We start from the raw sequence: 14,383 nt of genomic DNA, 5'->3' as shown, positions 1-14,383 counted from the left end.
GTACAAGATGAATTTGGAATGTTTAGACAACAGTTAAACCCGTTTTATCCCAAAATAGGCTTAAACAGAGAAAACAGGCCAAAACCAAAAGAAAACATAGATTCAAAGCAGTAAACAGCTATGTTACACTTTCTTGGGTCAAAATATGTAACAATCCAATGTATTTGACTAATTATAAGAGTTCGGGTTGAGTTTGGAGTGTTTAGACACCACTTTTAACCATTTTGTCCCGAAACAGGCTAAAAACCGAGAAAACATTGATTAGAAGCGGTAAACAGATTTGTTATTATTTCTAGAGACAGAATTTTTGAAAGTCCAATGGATTTGACTAATTGTAAGATTTCGGGGTGAATTTGGACTGTTTAGACAACAATTAAACCCGTTTTATCCCAAAACAGGCTTAAACCGAGGAAACAGGCTAAAACCGAGCGAAAACATTGATTCAAAGCATTAAATATCTATGTTACTCTTTCTAGGGTCAAAATATGTAACAATCAGATGCATTTGACTAATTATAAGAGTTCGGGTTGAATTTGGAGTGTTTAAACACCACTCATACCCATTTTGTCCCGAAATAGGCTAAAACCAAGAAAATGTTGATTCAAAGCAGTAAACAGCTTTGTTACTGTTTATAAGGTCAGAATGTGTGACAATACAATGCATTTGACTAATTGTAAGAGTTCGGGATGAATTTGGAGTGTTTAGACAACACTTAAACCCGTTTTGTGCCAAAAGAGGCTTAAACCTAGAAAATAGGCTAAAACCGAGAGAAAACATTGATTCAACGCAGTAAACAACTATATTACTCTTTCTAGGGTCAAAATATGTAAAAATCCAAATGCATTTGACTAATTATACGAGTTAAGGTTGAATTTGGAGTGTTTAGTCACCAATTATACCCATTTTGTCCCAAAACATGCTAAAACCGAGAAAACTTTGATTAGAAGCGGTAAACAGATTTGTTATTATTTCTAGGGACAGAATGTTTGACAGTCTAATGCATTTGAATAATTGTAAGATTTCAGGGTGAATTTGGAGTGTTTAGACAACAATTAAACCCGTTTTATCCCAAAACAGGCTTAAACCGAGGAAAACAGGCTAAAACCGAGCGAAAACATTGATTCGAAGCATTAAATAGCTATGTTACTCTTTCTAGGGTCAAAATATGTAACAATCCAATGCATTTGACTAATTATAAGAGTTCGGGTTGAATCTGGAGTGTTTAAACACCACTCATACCCATTTTGTCCTGAAACAGGCTAAACCCGAGAAAACGTTGATTCAAAGCAGTAAACAGCTTTGTTACTGTTTCTAGGGCCAGAATGTGTGACAATCCAATGCATTTGACTAATTGTAAGAGTTCGGGATGAATTTGGAGTGTTTAGACAACAGTTAAACCCGTTTTATCCCAAAGCAGGCTTATATCTAGAAAACAGGCTAAAACCGAGAGAAAAAATTGATTTGATGCAGTAAACAGGTATGTTACTCTTTCTATGGTCAAAATATGTAACAATCCCATGCATTTGAGTAATTATAAGAGTTCGGGTTTGGATTTGGAGTGTTTAGACACCATTCATACCCATTTTGTCCCGAAACAGGCTAAAACCGAGAAAACGTTGATTCAAAGCAGTAAAAGTCTTTGTTACTGTTTCTAGGGTCAGAATGTGTGACGATCCAATGCATTTAACTAATTGTAAGAGTTCGGGATGAATTTGGAGTGTTTAGAATACAGTTAAACCCGTTTTATCCCTAAGCAGGCTTAAATCTAGAAAACAGGCTAAAACCGAGAGAAAACATTGATTCGATGCAGTAAACAGGTATGTTACTCTTTCTATGGTCAAAATATGTAACAATCCCATGCGTTTGAGTAATTATAAGAGTTTGGGTTTGAATTTGTTGTGTTTAGACTCCACTTTTACCCATTTTGTCCCGAAAAAGGCTAAAATCGAGAAAACATTGATTCTAAGCAGTAAACAGCTTTGTGGGCCAGAATGTATGCCAATCCAATGCATTTAACTAATTTTAAGAATTCGGGATGAATTTGGAGTGTTTAGACAACACTTAAACCCGTTTTGTGCCAAAACAGGCTTAAACCTAGAAAATAGGCTAAAACCGAGAGAAAACATTGATTCAAAGCAGTAAACAACTATGTTACTCTTTCTATGGTCAAAATATGTAACAATCCAATGCATTTGAGTAATTATAAGAGTTCGGGTTGAATTTGGAGTGTTTAGAAACCACTTAGATCCATTTTATCACTAAACAGGCTAAAACCGAGAAAACATTGATTCTAAGCAGTAAACAGATTTGTTATTATTTCTAGGGACAGAATGTTTGACAGTCCAATGCATTTGACTAATTGTAAGATTTCGGGATGAATTTGGAATGTTTAGACAATAGTTAAACCTGTTTAATCCCAAAACAGGCTTAAACCGAAAAATCGGCTAAACCCAAGAGAAAACATTGATTAGATGCAGTAAACAGGTATGTTACTCTTTCTATGGTCAACATATGTAACAATCCAATGCATTTGAGTAATTATAAGAGTTCGGGTTTGAATTTGGAGTGTTTAGACTCCACTTTTACCCATTTTGTCCCGAAAAAGGCTAAAATCGAGAAAACATTGATTCTAAGCAGTAAACAGCTTTGTTAATATTTCTAGGGCCAGAATGTGTGATAATCCAATGCATTTAACTAATTTTAAGAGTTCGGGATGAATTTGGAGTATTTAGACAACAGTTAAACCCGTTTTATCCCAAAAGAGGCGTAAACCGAGAAAACAGGCTAAAACCGAGAGAAAACATTGATTCGAAGCTTTAAATAGCTATGTTACTCTTTCTAGGGTCAAAATATGTAACAATCCAATGCATTTGACTAATTATAAGAGTTCGGGTTGAATTTGGAGTGTTTAGACTCCTCCACTCATACCCATTTTGTCCCGAAACAGGCTAAAATCTAGAAAACATTGATTCTAAGCAGTAAACAGCTTTGTTAATGTTTCTAGGGCCAGAATGTGTGAAAATCCAATGCATTTAACTAATTGTAAAAGTTCGGGATGAATTTGGAGTGTTTAGACAACAGTTAAACCCGTTTTATCCCAAAACAGACTTAAACCAAAAAAAAGGCTAAACCCGAGAGAAAATGAAACTGGTGTTTTTTGTGGTGATGAATGATGTATGGAATGATGACTTATGAATGAATGGATGTCAGGGTGTTTCAATTCCCCTTATGCAATTGTAGTATAAGAGGTGTCAATCCAATCTGAGTATTTTTGAACAATCAAGATGTGCATATGAGTCTAAGTCAAGCCAGATGTAAAGGTTGTTTGTCACTAACAATCCTATGATGAAATGGAAAGTGCAGAAAGTAAAACTACAAGAACTAGGAGCTAAATTTAAATGGAACAGAGTGATTATGACAAACAGAAATAGAAACTATAGAAATGCAAATATTGAACTAATGCACGGTAAGTAATGAACATGATACTAAATGAATGCAACAGAAATGCAACTAGGATGAAACAGGACAAACATAAATCATAAACACAAGTTCTGGGTTGGAACTCGAGCAAGCACTCGATCGAGTGGTGATCGAGTGCAGGGTCGAGATGGACAAATACGCAAAACAGAGCAACACAAGAAAAACAGAGCAATACCAAAACGAATCAAACAACAGGATTTAAGCTAAGAAATCAATAAACAAGGGAGGTCTTGAGGAGGGATTCATGGGCTGGACTAATAATTGAGGTCATCAAACTTGGTCAACAAATCTCAAACAACTTGAGCTAATCTCTAGACATATATTTCTAAGACATGTTTAATCCACTCTCATGGCAAGAAACAATCAAACTCATGCATCTCTAGACTTGTTCTCACAAAGTAAAGAATCTACACAAGCAGGAATTAAGCAATATGTCAAAAATCAAACAAGACTTCTAATCTCTTAGCAAGCCTAATGATAGTCTCTAGATCTAGCCTTATCTATGCTCCTTAGACATTGGTATGATGCTAAGAGGCTTGAAATCAGATCCTACCCTCTCAGATATAGGATCAGCATTAAGAACATCTAGCCTAGAAGAGATCTACAACAATCAATCTTGACCAAATCAAACAAACCACAAACACAGCCCAGCCTAACCCATCCTCAAGATCCTAAGCAACTACTCACAAGAACACATGATGAACACCAAAGTCATAAACCCATAAAATGATGAAACTTGCATGATTAGATAGATAAAGCAAAGATCTACAATATTGAAGAGGGAATCAAACACGAATTCTTAATATCTTGAAAGTTATGGAACCAACAAAATCCAAGAATTCTTTGTTTTCTCCTTTTAAAAGAAGTACAAGATCTATCAAAATAAAAGTGCTAAAGGAATAATTCTAAAAAAGTAAAAACTAGGTTTTAGACTCTCTAAAAAGCTGGACTCTTTTGGTGGCTGCAGGTACAAGCCTTTATATAGAAAATGTAGTGGACGCCCTAAAAACGCTAGAAGACAAAATAGCCAGGCGGCTCGACCAACTCGACCTGGTGCTCGGTCGAGTGACCGGTCGAGTTGGCTCCTCTTGTGCTCCTCCCACTCGGTCGAGTCCCTCTCAGCACACGGTCGAGTGTCTGGTCGAGTGGGCAGTCGAGTTGGACTCCGGACCTTGGTTCTTCAGCCTTAGCTCTCTTGCTTTCTCCTCATGATTGCTTCACTTCTCCTCAGCATTGCTTCCATGCTCCTTAAGCTCCAAAATCACCTGTTTAGGCATGAAAAGATGCAAATGCAATGCAACTAAACTCTAATGCAAGAACAGTCCTAAAGCTATGCAATAATGGTCAAAATGGATAGCAAAAGATGCAAAAGATGTGAATATATTAAGGGAAAACAAGGTAAAATATATGAACATCAACACCCCCAAACTTAGTCTTTGCTTGCCCTCAAGCAAATGAACAAGACATAAGAAGGTAGGTGAGGTTTGAAAGTGGGATCTCAGCTCCTAAAGCTTGCAAATAGACCATCTAGAATCAATGTCCAAGTTACTAGTACTATGATGCAAGTTGAATGAGCTGTACTTAAAGATTTTAGACAAGCATATCACAACCTTTACTGATTTGAGCCTTAGATGTCCACATGCATTCAAATCAACCATTTCCTTTAACATTCATTAATCAAGAACATGAATCAATTATATGCAATGCTTAAACTCATTTGGCTTGGCAGTAAAAGGTTTAGAGACAATGATGGTCTCTCTTTAGAGTGGGGTTTGTCAATATCAAGGTTCTCTCATAAAAAATGGATTGAGCTTTAGAAGAATGCTAAAGGTAAGAACACTTAGACACATACAAGAACAAAACCTTGTCTACCCAAAGGCACCCAAAGTGTTTATCCTATCAATCTAAACCCAATTGATCCTAGTGCTACCCTTTAACTTCTTCTCTTCTCTTTCACCCTTTTCTCTTTTGATTTTAAAGTCTTAGGAGAGGTTTCTTATTTGATCTTTCTAGTGGAATGGGGGATTCTTACTTATTTGCTATGGTTCTCTTTTCTTCTTATTCTTAAGACATATAAGCATTTTGCTAGACTTTTCTTGTCTTTCTTTCTTTTCTTTAACTAGAACCATCTTTAAACAACCTTATACTTCCCATTCTTTCACTAGACTTTAAATTTACTTAAAAACATTCCCCTCCTAAAGACTCTAACATTTTCTTTCTCTTCTCCTCTTTTCTTTTCTTTCTTTTTCAAACAACCAAATCCCAAACCCAACAATGAAATCACCTAGTCCTATCTAGTTTGGAAATTGCAAACTAGAACTACACAAGACATTATTCTTGTCAGTTCAAACCTAACACTTTCTACCAAGCTCAATCCCAAAAAGGCCTCACACACTCAAGAATAAGCATGGCTTGAAAGAAGGGTTGGTTAAGGGTATTGGAAACTGATTTTAATGATTCAATCAGCTACTTGGATCAACAAGAGTGGTAAAAAGGAGAAAGATGATCCAAATATGTATATAGTATCCATGAGTTTAAAGCAATGCACACATTGATATTTAACAGTCAATATTAAGTTCTTATAAGTAGGAAATTGCATCAAATCACAACATGCTTCAATTTAGACCAAATGCAATGTAGGAATTTAAGGCTTGGTTCAATCTTATGCTTCTAACCACTCAACTAGCATCAAAGTACTATTAACTTGGGCATTGATCATAGTCTAGTGAATTAAACAAGCTAACAAGGCAAAACTCATCATAGATCCCTAATGCAAATATTATACAATCCTACATGAAACATGCTAAACAAGATGCTACTATGCAATGCAAACTACATGAAAACTCTTTTTTTATAAAGAATTTTGCAAAAATTTTCAAATTTTTAGGGTTTTTCTATGCCTTAGATGCTAGGCAAATATTAACATTATGATGCTAAAAATTTGAAATAAGAAAACAAAACACAACATCAAATGCTATCTCAAACCCTCCCCCAAACTTAAATCACACAGTCCTCTGTGTGAAAGAAATTTGTAAGAGGATTGAAGATCAAACACAAAACACAACATCAAATGCAATGGTATTTACAAGGGAAGGTGATAGTGGTACCTCAAGGATTGGAGAAGAAACTGTTCACATCCTCTTGCATGTTGTCAAAAGTGTAGTTGGGGTCTTGTTGACGACTTGGAGGTGGAGATTGGGGCAGCTCGACGATGGGAATCGACCAGGACTCGGTCGAGTACGTGCTCGAGTGGGGGGGGATGGGAGGGTAACCTTGCTGCTGGTAGAACTGCTGGTAGAGTGCTGGATCCATGAAGTACTGGGGTGGGATGGGAGGGTAACCTGGATATCCTGGATAAGCAGCTGGAGGTGGGAAGCCATATGGTGATCTGGGCTGGAACTCGGCCGAGTGCATCTGGGGTGCTCGGTCGAGTGGGTGCTCGAGTGACCTGGTCGAGTGCCTCGAAAATTGTTGTTCTTGGCTACTTGAACTCCTCTTCCTCTGATTTGGCTCGTACATTGAAGCTCTAGCTGGTTCCACAGGGTTTGCAACTCTTGAGAGTGCTCTAGTTGAGCTACTCCTCCTCAAAGGGCTTGAATGGCTTGGAGATGAGTTTGCACTCTTCAGCTCAGCAATCTCCTTTTTTAGGCCCTTGATGGACTTAGCCATATTGGTCACCTTCTTCTTAAGCTTATCAAACCTCTTCCCATGCCACTTGCTCCACTTTTGTAGGAGAGTTAACCTCTTGCTAGTCTCTCTCACTCCTCTACTATCCCTTGGGTTGGGCTCATAGTCTTCAAAGTAAAATTGCTCCTCCCCATCAGCCATTTGCACATCTCCAGCTTCATCAACTCTAGGTTGAACTATCCCATCAAACAAGAACTCATCAGCTGGCCAAAAGTCAATGTTTGCTCCTTCTTGAATGGTGGTGAGCTCTTGGTTAGGTAAGATCAACTGTTTTTTCCCAACTGTTGGAAGCTCAAAGTTGAAGATGTGATTTCCTTGATGCATTTCCTTGGCCAATATGAGAGTGGAAGTAAGGTAGCTTGAGTCAATCCATCTTGGCAAAACCTTCTCTCCTCTAAGTGGGACCTTGGCAGCTTGTAGTATTGGAGTGATGATGCCTCCAATAGCTAAGGCTCCTCTTGACCCTTTGTTTTGTAGCTTGCCTACCCAACTTCTCAAATATATCATGTGGTCAATAAGCACCATTGCAAGGTCAGTCTCCACAGTGGTCCCAAGAATGATGGTTCCATTTCTTGCCTAAAGGATGATTCCATTGAGAGCCATGTCAATTACCTTGAGCTCACCCTCATTGAGATTTCCAGTCTCCTTCCTAGCAAAGAATGTATTTGCTAAGGCCTTGTGGAAGTACCTTAGGACTGGGCTTCTTATCTTTGAACTCTTGGTCTTGGAGGATGAATAGGTGATGTTGTATCCAATGGTTTCCCAAATGGCATAGAGCTCCTCTCTTGGTATCATCAAGCTCCTATTACTACCAACTTCAAAACCAAACACATTTGCTATCTTCTTCAAAGAAAGCTCATAGTTCTTCCCCTTGATTGTGAAAGCAATATAACCAGCTCCAAACTCATCATCCTTCCTTGCATATGTGTGCAGCTTGACTGTGGCTAGAAACTCACAACTTTCTTCTTTATACCCCTCCATGCAAAGCCCCATGAACTTGGTTAGGCTGCTCTTCTCAAAAAGGTACTCTACATCTTTATCAATGGCTAGCTTCTCCATGGTCTCCTTGTGTGGATACCTAGTTCCCAGGAACTCCATTCTCATGAAGGCTTCATAGAGTTGCCTCTTTGTCAATCCACAAGATTCTGCTTCTCCATCATCCTCTCCCTCTTCTTCTTCACCTTCTTCTTCACTCTCACTCTCAACCTCCTCTTATTCAATCTCAACTGCTGGCCTCTTCCCTTTGGCCTTGTTTCTCCTCATGAAATCACTAAGAGTTGGCTCCCTTTCTTCTTCACTTTCAGTTCTCTCAGGATCTTCCTCAACTGGCTGATTTCTTGAACGCGGCATCTGGCTCGATCGACCACTCGGACCACCACTCGATCGAGTGCATGCTCGAGTGGGGCGTCGAGTGGTTCTTCCAGCTTCTCCTCTTGATTGTAGGCGATCTTCAAAACATTCCATGGAGCTTGCAGCCGCTTGTTGAGACTTCCTTGTAATCCTTGAAGACATTTTCGAATAGAACTGAAGGGAATAGACTCAAAGCTTAAGTTTAATAGGTTAGTGACCCAAAAACTCAAAAGAGCTAAGCTTGAGCAAAAGATGAACTTTGAGAGAGATTTCAAAACTTGATTTTAGTTGTTTTGAGCAAGTGAGAGAGTGTGAGAGACATAGGATCGTGTAAGGATTTATTTAAAGAAGCTAAGGGGGCAAGAAGACAAGGGTGGAACGTCCATACCATTGAAATTTGAAATGAGAATCTTTGACCTGCTTTTTGCTGCCACTCGACCCCACACTCGACCAGCAGGTGGTCGAGCTCCTTGACCAAAGTTTGAAATCTCAAAAATTTTCTTCTTGTTCTTCCCTCCACTCGATCATTCTAGAGAAATGAGAGTCGAGTGGGCCTTAGTTCTTTGCACTTCTTGATCCTTGATCATCTCATCCTTAACACACAAACCATATTTCTTCCTGATTTTGAGCCTTGGTCTTGTTTTCCTCAAAGACCTCTTGTTTAGCTTGACTTGGAGATCTTTAACCATTCTAGTCAACTCTTTAACTGACCTCTTAAGCTTTTCCACAGAATCTTCTTGAAGAGGGAGATTGTCCTTTGGAGTCCACTTCACTTAAACCTTCATGACCACCTTTGGCCTTGATAGTAAAAGGTTGATCATCAATGGTAGGAAGGTTGGTTGGGTTATAGATGTTAAACTTCATAGCTATATCCTCAGAAATGTTCAAGGTCACAAGACCTTCCCTGACATCAATAACAGCTCCAACTGTGGCTAAGAATGGCCTCCCAAGGATGATAGGATCTTCAGGTTCCTTGTCCATCTCCAATACCACAAAATCTGTATGAATCCTTGCTCTTCCTATCTTGACTGGAATATTCTCCAATTTGCCAACCACATCTCTGTTTGAACCATCAGCTAGGCATATATGAAGGTTGGTGGACTTGAAGTCAGTGTGCCCAAGCTTTTGTGCTATAGAGTAGGGCATCACACTGATAGATGCTCCCAAGTCACATAAGCACTGGTTGTAGTGAAGATAGCTAAGTGTGCAAGGCAAATAGAATGGACCTGGATCCTTAAGCTTAATTGGGATGATTACTCCTCCAAGGTCTTCAAGATCTTTCTCATCTTGAGCTTGAGCCTTCTTCTTTGATAAATCAAGCAAAAAATCCTTATAGAGAGGATATGGATCATACTGTTCCAAGGCAGGTCCTCTCTCTTCTTCTTGGTAAGCAATGGTGATCTCTTGTATGGCCATCACTTCTTCTTGTTTCTCAACCTCAACCTCTTCCTTCAAAGCCTTCTCTTCCTCTTGTTGCAAAGCCAACATTTGTTTTTTCTCAATGATTTCCCTTAATTCCTTAAGCTTATGTGCCTTGAAACGTCCTGGGAATGGTAGAGGCGGTTTGTAAGCAGGAGGGATGTACTTAGCAGGCTTGACAGCTTCTGACTCTTCAGCTCGATCAGCCACTCGAACACTCACTCGGTCGAGTGCATGCTCGAGCACCTGGTCGAGTGCAATACCGGAGTCAGTCTGCTTTGCACAAACTTCACTTTGAGCTTCAAGAAATGACCAATCCTCCCCAACTTGAACTTCACTGTCCCCAGTGACTTCCTCTTCAAAGAGATGAATGGCTTTGGCAGTAAACTCCCTTGGGTTTTGAACTGCTTTTCCAGGGAGTTGGGTGGGTTTTGGAGCTGAAGTAGATGCTACATTGCTCTCCATATACTTCACTCTTGAGCTAAGTCCTTCAAACTTCATATTGAGATCATTATATTGTGATGTTAACCTTTGATTCAGCTCAGCAAACTGTTTGGCTTCCTCAATTTTCCCATTGGTTTGCCCAATCAACAGTTGTTGTATCATTGCTCTTAGGTCTTGTTCCTGGCCTTGGTTAGTCTGAAACCCTGGTGGGGGACACAATTGGGGCTGAAACACTTGTTGCTGCTGCTTTGGTGCATAGTTGTGCTGTTGTTGAGGCTGAGGAGGTGGATAGACTTGGTCTTGAGGGTTGGCTACATTGGTGCTCCTATAAGAGAGGTTGTTCTGCTTGAAACCTCCACCTTGGTTGTAGCCTTTGTATCCTCCTCCATGGTTCTGCATAAAGCACAACTCAGCAAACTCCCTATCTCCTTCCTGGACTGGAGCTTCTTCTTCACCAATGAAGTGAATTGTTTTTGACTGGCTTAGGAGAATCTTGTCAAGCTTCTCATTGACCATCTTTAAATCCTGCTTGTATTTGTCCTCCTGATCAGTGGAGGGGATCCTCATGGTTCTATCATAATCTTCATTATAATTACCATGTGACTGAGCAAGGTTCTCAACCAATTCCCATCCTTCTTCCACATTCTTGTTGAGGAAGTTGCCATTTGATGCTGTGTCAAGAAGCATTCTTATCTTGGGAAGCACTCCTCTATACAAAGTGCTTAGAAGGGACTCATTGCTGAAGCCATGGTGAGGACACTGAGTTTAGAATCCTTTAAACCTCTCCCAAGCTTCACAAAAGCTCTCATTATTCCTTTGAGCAAACCCAGAAATTTCATTCCTCAATCTAGCAGTCCTTGCATTGGAGAAGAACATGGCCAGAAAAGCTTTCTTGCATGCATCCCATGTGGTTATAGCTCCAGTAGGAAGAGTCTTCTCCCATAGATGAGCTTTGTCTCCAAGGGAAAATGGGAATAGCCTTAACTTGAAGTCATCTTCACTTACTCCATTGATTTTTGTGAGGCCACATATTCTGTCAAACTCATCAAGGTGATCTAGAGGATCCTCCATTGGCAACCCATGAAATTTGTTGGCTTGTATCATGGAGATTAATCCACTCTTTATTTCATAATTATTATTGGCCATAGCAGGAGGCACAATACCAACTCTTTGGTTGTGTGTGTTAGGTGCATCCCCAGCACCAATGTGTCTAGGTCTATGATCATGGTGATCTTGCTGCTCCATGACTACTTGTTCTTTTTGTTGTTGAACTACTCTTCTTTGCTTATGTCTCAAACCCTTTTGTAGCCTGTGGATGTTGTCAATAGGCCTTTGAAGACTGTCTTTGCCTTTTGACCTTGTGTGCATCAACAAACTCGACTACAGACTCGAACAGGTACACGGTCGAGCGCAGGCTCGAGTGGGTGGTCGAGTCAACTGGGAAGTAATGGCTATTTGGATCCGGCTTCTGACTCGATCAGGTGCTCGATCACGGCTCGGTCGAGTGGGTGGTCGAGTGGGTACCTGAAACTCAAGACAGCCAAGCAAAGGAAGATTCGAGTTCAGTAACTTCACAAGTGTTTAAATGAACTTAATCTTAGACCAATAATGATCCTAAATGTCACAAAACAAACTCAAATGGGCAATGGCGCCAAATTGAAACTGGTTTTTTTTGTGGTGATGAATGATGTATGGAATGATGACTTATGAATGAATGGATGTCAGGGTGTTTCAATTCCCCTTATGCAATTGTAGTATAAGAGGTGTCAATCCAATCTGAGTGTTTGTGAACAATCAAGATGTGCATATGAGTCTAAGTCAAGCCAGATGTAAAGGTTGTTTGTCACTAACAATCCTATGATGAAATGGAAAGTGCAGAAAGTAAAACTACAAGAACTAGGAGCTAAATGCAAATGGAACAGAGTGATTATGACAAACAGAAATAGAAACTATAGAAATGCAAATATTGAACTAATGCACGGTAAGTAATGAACAGGATACTAAATGAATACAACAGAAATGCAACTAGGATGAAACAGGACAAACATAAATCATAAACACAAGTTCTGGGTTGGAACTCGAGCAAGCACTCGATCGAGTGGTGATCGAGCTGGACAAATACGCAAAACAGAGCAACACAAGAAAAACAGAGCAATACCAAAACGAATCAAACAACATGATTTAAGCTAAGAAATCAATAAACAAGGAAGGTCTTGAGGAGGGATTCATGGGCTGGACTAATAATTGAGGTCATCTAACTTGGTCAACAAATCTCAAACAACTTGAGCTAATCTCTAGACATATATTTCTAAGACATGTTTAATCCACTCTCATGGCAAGAAACAATCAAACTCATGCATCTCTAGACTTGTTCTCACAAAGTAAAGAATCTACACAAGCAGGCATTAAGCAATATGTCAAAAATCAAACAAGACTTCTAATCTCTTAGCAAGCCTAATGATAGTCTCTAGATCTAGCCTTATCTATGCTCCTTAGACATTGGTATGATGCTAAGAGGCTTGAAATCAGATCTTACCCTCTCAGATATAGGATCAGCATTAAGAACATCTAGCCTAGAAGAGATCTACAACAATCAATCTTGACCAAATCAAACAAACCACAAACACAGCCCAACCTAACCCATCCTCAAGATCCTAAGCAACTACTCACAAGAACACATGATGAACACCAAAGTCATAAACCCAGAAAATGATGAAACTTGCATGATTAGATAGATAAAGCAAAGATCTACAATATTGAAGAAGGAATCAAACACGAATTCTTAATATCTTGAAAGTTATGGAACCAACAAAATCCAAGAATTCTTTGTTTTCTCCTTTTAAAAGAAGTACAAGATCTATCAAAATAAAAGTGCAAAAGGAATAATTCTAAAAAAAGTAAAAACTAGGTTTTAGACTCTCTAAAAAGCTGGACTCTTTTGGTGGCTGCAGGTACAAGCCTTTATATAGAAAATGTAGTGGAAGCCCTAAAAATGCTAGAAAACAAAATAGCCACGCGGCTCGACCAACTCAACCTGGTGCTCGGTCGAGTAACCGGTCAAGTTGGCTCCTCTTGTGCTCCTCCCACTCGGTCGAGTCCCTCTCAGCACACGGTCGAGTGTCTGGTCGAGTGGGCAGTCGAGTTGGACTCCGGACCTTGGTTCTTCAACCTTAGCTCTCTTGCTTTCTCCTCATGATTGCTTCACTTCTCCTCAGCATTGCTTCCACGCTCCTTAAGCTCCAAAATCACCTGTTTATGCATGAAAAGATGCAAATGCAATGCAACTAAACTCTAATGCAAGAACAGTCCTAAAGCTATGCAATAATGGTCAAAATGGATAGCAAAAGATGCAAAAGATGTGAATATATTAAGGGAAAACAGGGTAAAATATATGAACATCATTACTCTTTCTACGGTCAAAATATGTAACAATCCATTTCATTTGAGTAATTACAAGAGTTCGGGTTGAATTTGGACTGTTTAGACACCACTTTTACCCATTTTGTCACTAAACAGGCTAAAACCGAGAAAACATTGATTCTAAGCAGTAAACAGCGTTGTTACTGTTTTAGGGTCAGAATGTAACATTCCAATGCATTTGACTAATTGTAAGAGTTTGGGATGAATTTGGAGTGTTTAGACAACAGTTAAACCCGTCTTATCCCAAAGCAGGCTTAAATCTAGAAAACAGGCTAAAACCGAGAGAAAACATTGATTAGAGGCAGTAAACAGGTATGTTACTCTTTCTATGGTGAAAATATGTAACAATCCAATGCATTTGAGTAATTATAAGAGTTCGGGTTGAATTTGGAGTGTTTAGACACCACTTAGACCCATTTTGTCACTAAACAGGCTAAAACCAAGAAAACATTGATTCCAAGCAGTAAACAGCGTTGTTACTGTTTCTAGGGTCACAATGTGTGACATTCCAATGCATTTGACTAATTGTAAGAGTTCGGGATGAATTTGGAGTGTTTAGACAATAGTTAAAACCGTTTTATCC

The 14,383-nt window shown here is 39.2% G+C and overlaps 1 non-coding gene across 1 annotated transcript; it reads left to right on the top strand.

Annotated features, from left to right (window-relative positions):
* Positions 1–11,122: 11,122 nt before the first annotated feature.
* LOC147922752 (small nucleolar RNA R71) lies at positions 11,123–11,229 on the top strand. Its single transcript, XR_015589867.1, has one exon. It is a non-coding gene; the product is annotated as a small nucleolar RNA R71 (small nucleolar RNA).
* Positions 11,230–14,383: the final 3,154 nt, after the last annotated feature.

The sequence above is a fragment of the Camelina sativa genome, chromosome 18, assembly GCF_030686135.1.
Source record: "Camelina sativa cultivar CO46 ecotype springtype chromosome 18, ASM3068613v1".
Lineage (NCBI taxonomy): Eukaryota > Viridiplantae > Streptophyta > Magnoliopsida > Brassicales > Brassicaceae > Camelina > Camelina sativa.
Note: the sequence above shows the minus strand (reverse complement) of the source record. Positions and strands in the feature narration are given on the sequence as shown.